Source organism: Papio anubis, chromosome 12 (genome assembly GCF_008728515.1).
Source record: "Papio anubis isolate 15944 chromosome 12, Panubis1.0, whole genome shotgun sequence".
NCBI lineage: Eukaryota > Metazoa > Chordata > Mammalia > Primates > Cercopithecidae > Papio > Papio anubis.
Window position 1 is genome coordinate 27,989,870 of NC_044987.1, and position 8,251 is coordinate 27,998,120.

The 8,251-nt window shown below is 32.7% G+C and overlaps 1 pseudogene; it reads right to left on the minus strand.

The window, feature by feature from the left end:
• Positions 1–4,025: 4,025 nt before the first annotated feature.
• LOC101013661 lies at positions 4,026–7,597 on the minus strand (annotated as a pseudogene).
• Positions 7,598–8,251: the final 654 nt, after the last annotated feature.

Consider the following 8,251-nt stretch of genomic DNA (forward strand, 5'->3'; position numbering starts at 1 on the left):
CAAATGCTCAAATTTCTATTTCAGGCATACAAAATTTATTCTCATCAATATGTATATCTTCATGAAAGAAAGGATTCCAAAGCTCATCAGAAATAATAAAAGTAAAAAGAACATTCAAAATATTATTTTGAAAAAATGGAAGGGGAATTTATCCATGAAATATTCAAAAATACAGCAAAACTACATTAAGCAAGAATGAAACTGCTGCTACAAATAGATAGCTTCATGGAAGAGTAGAGAAACAGAACCAAATCTATATGACTTCTTAGTATACCATAAAGGCAGCATTTCAAAGACTAATTAAATAGCAAGTGATGCTGGTGAAGTGAAGTCTCCATGTTGAACATAAATTAGGTGTTTATATTTCACCTATGCCACACTAAGTTCCATGGCTGAAACACAGACCCCCCCCCCACACACACACACACACACAGGAAGGGAATACAAAACAGAGAGGGAGGTAAGGAGTTGGAGAGGAAGGGAGGGAGGAAGGGGAGGGAGGAAGGGGGGAGAGGAAGGGGGGGAGGAATGGAGGGAGGAAGGGAGAGAGGAAGGAGGGAGAGGAAAGTATTCCCAGGCAAAACATCAAATACAGAAGCCATAAAAATAATGCATTTAAGTAGATAACTGTATTAGACTTCTTTTTTAATCAAACAATTAATAAATAATAAATTAAAAGAATAAAAATTAAAGTCTATTACAAATTGAAAAATATATTTGTAACATATGCTTAAATGTTGTCTCTCTAATATAGAAAGAGATCTTTCAGATTAATACACAAAATAGCAACACTATTGGAAAAATGTGTAAAGACATTTATTATTCATTCAACAGTTATTTGTCAGCTATCTAATCTATGGCAGCTGTTATTCAATGTTGACAGCACTGAAGAAAATAGAAGAATACATTAAAAAAAAACACATAATATAAGACAGGTAAGTACTGTGGAAAATAAAAAGCTAAGGCAGGCACTGGCATGAAGGACGAAGTAATTATGTGGTACAGAGTGATCAAAGAAAGCCTCTCATAACCTAGTAATTAATAAATGATGAAATCTAATGGACAATTTGTGAACACTTCACAAAAATTCACAGAAATGCAAAAAATGCAAGATAAATTATCTTCCCCATCAAATTAGTAATAATTGAGAGAAATTATATAATTCATATTTGTCAGAGTACGGAAGTTAGCACTTGTATATAGAGACTAAATTAACTTTCACACAAATTCGAACATTTTTGTAGGGATAAAAAGAAATAAATTTGATACAAATGTGTTTTCTTATAATTCTAAACAATAAAATAAAAACAATATAAACATTCTGGCTACTAAAGGAAAGCAAATTATCTTTAATCTGAACACCCCTGTAGAACTCTTTCTATTTTTCTATATTCTGTTCCTGTCTTTTTTTAGGTAGTTTCTTCTATGGTGACTGTAAAATTTTATAAATTAGCACTTTATTTTACACATATCTCTATGTAGCAACATACCTATTGTTTTATTGGTTCAACAGGATGCCAGTGAATGAATATACCTTTCTCCACTATTGAAGGTCTAGATCTGTAGTCAACTATTAATGGCAAGACTGACAATTCTCTCCTAGTATAAGCTCTTCACCACTCATTTCAGACATAATCACCAACAATGATCTAATAAAAACTAACAAAACTTTAGCTTAAAAAAATCTAACTTTTAAAGAAGACTGCCTAAAAGATGGATTTATATTATATCTACTACCACAATAAACCTCTATGTGTATTGGGTACTTATTATGCCTCAAAGTACTGACTGATAGAATGAAGCCATCACAATGAGTCAGAATTTTTTTTTTAAAGCATCTATACTATAAAGATACAAGACATACTTCTACATTTTCCCAACAGTATTTATAATCATGTAAAATCCAACTGTGTATTTACAAAATTACACCAATTTGAAGATAAAGTTTATAACCTTCTTCTGGGTTTTGTACTTAATAACGAAGACAAAATATAGTATCATTAAGAAAGCACATCATTCACTGTCATGTCAGGATTTTTTTAAAATGACTGAAATAAGGAGAAAATAATGTGGTCAATTTTTTTCCTTAATTAGTGTTGGAATATTCATAGAAAACATTGTTAAAGAATTTTAAAAATGAGTATTATGTGGGAGGTTTGCTATAGTGTTGGCTGAAATTACAATTAAAAATAGTATCTCAGCTTATGGTATTTTCTGGATTCTGTTTTAATAATGAAACAGCCTTTTCTTAGCTATTTAAAGGTACTGAAGAAGATATATTATCAAAGTAAAAATTACATTACAGGAAAACCATATAAATGTAATCACTCTTGATATATCTGGTTTAAGTTTCCTTTACAAAATTGTTTCAAGTAACATTACAGGTGCAATAGCACATTTGAAATTAATTTATTGGATTATTAGTCTTTTTGGCACAGAAGTTGAAAATAGACATGCATAAAGTGCTACAGAATGTTATTGGTGTGGTTAATTTTATGTATATTAAGAGATCCTCAAATTATAGTTGTCATACTATATTGTGTCATGAAATAAATAAGAAATTACCTTAAAAATCTTTTATATTCTAAAGAGGTTTTCTGGTCATTTTGTGCCAAGTACTTAAGAGATTTGCCAAGCAAACATAAAGGTGCATTGTTCATTTTCCTTTTTCAAAAAGGCACACACTCATTTTGTTTTTAATTTCTGTAATGACAAATTCAAGCCCATATTCTGCTAGCTGACAGAAATTTCAGAAAAACAAACACTAAATATTTAACTTCAAGATATTTTACCAATAAACGAAGAAGTAGCTGCTACTATTTGGAAAAAAATTGCACAAAGGAGAGAACATTTAAAAACAGATTGCTTTGAAATGTTTTCATATTGATTTTAATGCCCAAAATATAAATGTGTCACTTGTAAAATCTCTCTTCTCTATGTGCTTAAAACAGAAGCAGAATTTTGTAGCCCACTTAATAATATTTTAATTTTAAAAATTTCAATAAAGAGCTACAGTTGGATGTAACATACTTATATTATTTATTTAATTCATAATGTCAACAGTCTGACATGGGGGCAAACTGAGATTTTAACAAAACCAATTGTCTTTGTTTTGTGGTGGAGGGTTCAAAAAACTAGTAGGGCAATTCAGTAAGTGAAGTCAATATTGCATTCCCTTTCAGCCACTGTCTTTGTGTAGTAAATTTTTCAAGTATGACAAGCATTAAAATGTCAGCCAAGGTAAATTGATTAACAATTTACAATAATGAATAGAATAAAAGGAATGAATTATTGATATATACATCAACATGGATAAATCTCAGAATCACTTATTTGAATGAAAGAAGCTATGCAAAAAAAGTATGTACTATGTGATTTAATTCATATAAATTCTAGAATATTCAAACTAATTTATAGTGACAAAGAATTTCATTAATTGCCTGGGAGTGGGTTGAAGGAAGGGATAGTTTACACGAGGACAAGAGGAAACTTTATTTTGAAGGGAGTGATAGAAATGTCTATCATTTTAATGGTGGTAATTCTTTCAAAGATGTATACATGTCACAAATTATCAAATTGTACAATTAAAATGTGTACAATTTATTTCGCATCAATTGTATCTCAATAAAGTTGTAAAAAATCAAAATAAAAACGTCAATGAAAAGCATAAACTATAAATGAAAAAATAATAAATTCAACTTAATCAAAATTTAAAACTTTCTCTTTCAAAAGACACAAGAAGACAGGCCACAAATATGGAGTAAATATTTGTAAAGCACATGTCTAATAAAGGACCGGTATCCAGAATACGTAAAGAATACTTAGAAATCAGTAATAAGAAGACAAAAAACTCAATTTAAAAAATGGACAAAAGATTTGAACAGTTTACTATAGAAGAGATATAGATGGCAAAATGAACACAAAAATAATATTATTAATCACTAAGGATATTTAAATAAAACTCAATAAAATATCTTTTTTTACACTGTTTTAGTTTATTTGGGCTGCCATAACAAAGTACCACAGACTGGGTGTGTTTGGCAACAGAAGTTTATTTTCTCACAATTCTGGAGGCTGGAAGAACAGATCAACGTGTTGATATGGTTGGCTTCTTTCTGAGGTTTCTCCCCTTGGCTTATTGATGGCCATCTCCTCCCTGTGTCTTCACAAGGTTGTCCCTCTGTAACTGTTTATGTCCTAATGAACCTTCTCTTCTTTTTTTTCAATTTGAATACTTTAATAAAATGGTAGTTGTCTTTCTAACATATGCACACACCCTTGCACACTCTGAATGACCTGCCTGGGGGAAAAACATTAAGTATGCCTAAGGAGAAAATGAAAAACAAATTGCTATAGGATTTTTATTATTATAGGCAATTATGTCCACATGACTTACAAAGCTATTGCCAAATCCATCCAAGGAAGCAGAGTATGAAAAAGAGGGAAAATATTTTTAAAATTCAATGGTGGCGTAGCAGAGCTCTCAATATAAGAAAGTGATATAATGTGGACTTTTGCTGTGAATTTTCACTTTGCGAATATGGGGAGAGGTTAACCAATGGGCAGAAAATTAGAGAAGGTGATAGATAATAGGCTTTTTGAAGTCAATTTTTCTCATAGTATTATGCAAGATCATCAAGAAAATGCTTATTTATTCTCTGGAACTAGTTCTAGAACTTTTCCAATCGCAAGTCTTGCCCTCATCTATTAAGGTAAAGTGACCCATCTGAGGAAGTCTTTAAAGATCTTAAGGCAGATGGTTCCTGCTCTCCTTAAATGAGCAGTGCATACTTGATCTTGCTTCACAAAACAAGGTTGAGTCTCACTTTCTATCTACCAATCTGATTAAGGCTGTTATTTTAACTTCCTCAATACAGGTGTGAATTTGCAGCACTGAATTAAATTCTGGGCAGATGATAGATCTATGCTCTGTAATCACTATCTAAGCACCAAATGTGCCTCCAGAATGACAAAGATTATTAACATCACAAAGTGTGAATCCTGGAAGAACTTCCTCTTCTTCAACTCCTTTCAGTCTGATTTTGAGCTTTTCACCTGGGGCTACAGTATCAGCTTCTATAACATTGGAAAGTGTTCCAAGACCTTCCACATTGCGCTTTTTTGGCATCATCACAAGCTGCTGGCCTTTACAAACAGACTGCCTGATTCCAGCTTTCCCAGGACAACAGTGCCCATATCCTTGTACTTATCCAAAATTGGCAGCCTGACTGGTATAGCAACTGATCTATTGAAGTCTGACAAATTACCTAGCTATAGAATAAATGGTAATCCAATGTACTAAGTACAGAAATTCAATTGCTCTTTGAAATGTTCTGCAGGTAGTCCTGAGCTGGCATAAAGTGAATGAAGTTTTTGGAATTGAAGCCAACTTTTTTCAAAATGGCACTAGTTTTTCTTTATATTCTTCGTATCTCTCATTGCTCCAATTTGCTGTTGGATCATTCATCTTATTAATAAACAGAATTAAGTGTTTCACACTTGCTGTCTTTGCCAACATTGCACATTCTCGTTTGTCCTTTTATCAAATCCAATTTCAAGCTCTCTTCTCCTGGCTGAGATTACCAGCACAGCCAAATCAGCTTGAGAGACACCACCAATCGTATTTGGGATGAAGCTCCTGTGACCAGAGGCATCTAGAACTATAAAATACTTCCTTTCAGTTTCAAAATAGGCAAAACCTGCTTCTATTGTTTTATCCTTGTCTCAATTTTCCTAACTTGTGTCTAAGATTCAAGACAAGTACGAAGTTTCTCTGTTTTTTTTTATTTAACTTCTTTTTCATACATTTCAAGTGCCCTGTTTTCACCCATTTCAGTCAAATACACTATTTGTCTTCCAGTGGCTGACTTGCCAGCATCGACATGCACAATGTACACTGCATTTTCTTTTGAGAAAAGACCTCTCTTTGTTACCCAGGCTGGACTGCTGTGGTGTGAGTGGCTTAAAGTAACCTTGAACTCCTGGGCTCATATGATCTTCCCAACTCAGCCTTTGAAGTAGCTAGGTCTACTGGTGCACACCACCATGCGCCATGCACTGGCATTTTTTATTTTTAAGTGATGGTGTCTTGCTATGTTGCCCAGGGTGTTGCTCTTGAACTCCTGGCCTCAAGCAATCCTCTCACCTTAGCCTCCCAAAGTGCTGGGATTACAGGCGTGAGTGCCTTTTAGGAGTGCCTGGTGGCATAACCACAGATTTAGGTTTTGGCATTTCATCTTCCTCCTTCATCACTTCCTGGGTACTCTTCTCTGGTGGCTTACATCTCCCCAGGAACCATCTGTGCTTCACTTATTTCTTCTACATGCTTCCCTAATCTTCTCTTCTTATGAGAAGACCAGTCATTTTGGATTAGGACTCTCACTAATAACTTCATTTTAACTTGATTACCTCTGTAAAGACCCTATCACCAAATAAGATCACACTCTGAGGTACTGGGTGTTAGGACTTCAATATATGAATTTTGGAGGGATACCATTCAGCCCATAACACAGACTTACTAGAATGACAAAAAAAAAAAAAAAAATACTTTTAATGGACATATAAAGTGCTAGTGAGGATGTGGAAGACAAGGATACTCATTCACTGCTAGTGGTGATACACAATGGTTTGCCCACTTTAGAAAACATGCACTTACCATATGAGCCAGAAATATCACTCTTAGGTATTTACACAAGAGAATTAAAACATATATTCCCACAGATACTGTATACAATTGTTTATAGCAGTTATATTCATAATAGCCCAAAACTGCAAACAACCAGAATATCCATCAACTGATGAATGAATAAATTGTTGTATGTCTATGTAAGAAATACTACCCATAAATAAAACAGGAATAAACTACCAATGAATTCAACACGATGTTTAGACCTCAAAAGCATTATGCAACATGAAAGAAGCCAGATATAAAAATGGTACAATGTAGAAGACTCTCTGGAAAAGGAAAAGTTCTGGTTCTCATCAGCACTGATTGGCATAATCTTAGTTGCTCTTTATTATATGGAGGAAGACTCTTTTCATTATTTTTGTTAGATTTGTAAAAACTAAAGGGAAAAAACTATAGGGAGAGAAATCGGGTTACTAATTGCCAGGAGTGGGGCTAGGGGCAGGAAACAGGGAGACTTCTTGATGTTAGGGAAATATTCTTTATCTTGATAGTGGTACTGGTTAGAGAACTACATACATTTGTCAAAACTCATTAAACTGTATTCTTTAAAAGGATGTATTTGACTATGTGTAAATTTTGTTAAAGTAAGCTTGACTTTTAAAAAGTATTAAAAATAGTAGTCTTAAATGAAGACCATGGAATTGCTGCAACAGATAATATAAAATCAACATTTTCAAAAATAGAAGGTATGGTCAATCACTATGTCCTAACCAAAAATATTATTGATAATAACATTTTAATTCATCTGTTTTCAATTTCTCTTGTGTGTATGCCTATATAATATATATTATCATATAATACATTAACACACGAGTACATGTGTATAATTTACACACAAATAACTGGATATGTAAAGGATATGCATGCAAAAATTTTGTATAAACGTAAGGCATGCACACTCAGATATTTTGGATATCTCTCATAGTTACTTTCAATTTTCTTTATTTTAATAAATAATTCTCAAACTAATATCTCTGTGCTTGGAGGTTTTATCGTCATTTTGGATTTTTTTTAAAGAAAGAATGACAAAATTTGAATTAATGTGTCAAAGTTTAAAAAATCTGTCTCATGAAATATATAGATTCAATTATTTTTCAAAGTTCTTGAACCAGTTTACATGGACACAAACAATTAATGAAAGTGCCTGTTTCATCATACTCTTGTCAGCACTGATTGGCATAATCTTAGTTGTTCTTTATTATATTGTGAAAGAGTCTATTATTTTTGTTATATTTTTAAAAATAGTAAATTACTTTTAGCAACTGTCTTTTAGCAAACTATTAAAATCTTACAAATCTGGCTTTACCTATTGATACAGTATATTATGTGCATTGATTTTCTTACATTAAACCATCTTTACACTACTGAATAGAATACAATTTCAAATGCCTGCTGGCAAAGCTGGCCCAGTAATTTGTAGTTGATAATGGCTAATCACAGCCTTTGCAGGAAACTCCTAACTACCTCTCCTTCCAGAACCTAGACTTTTAATAAATTTGTTTCCTCATCCTTAGAGCTATTTACCTTCCGTCATTCTCTCAGACAGCTGCCTATATTTCTTCG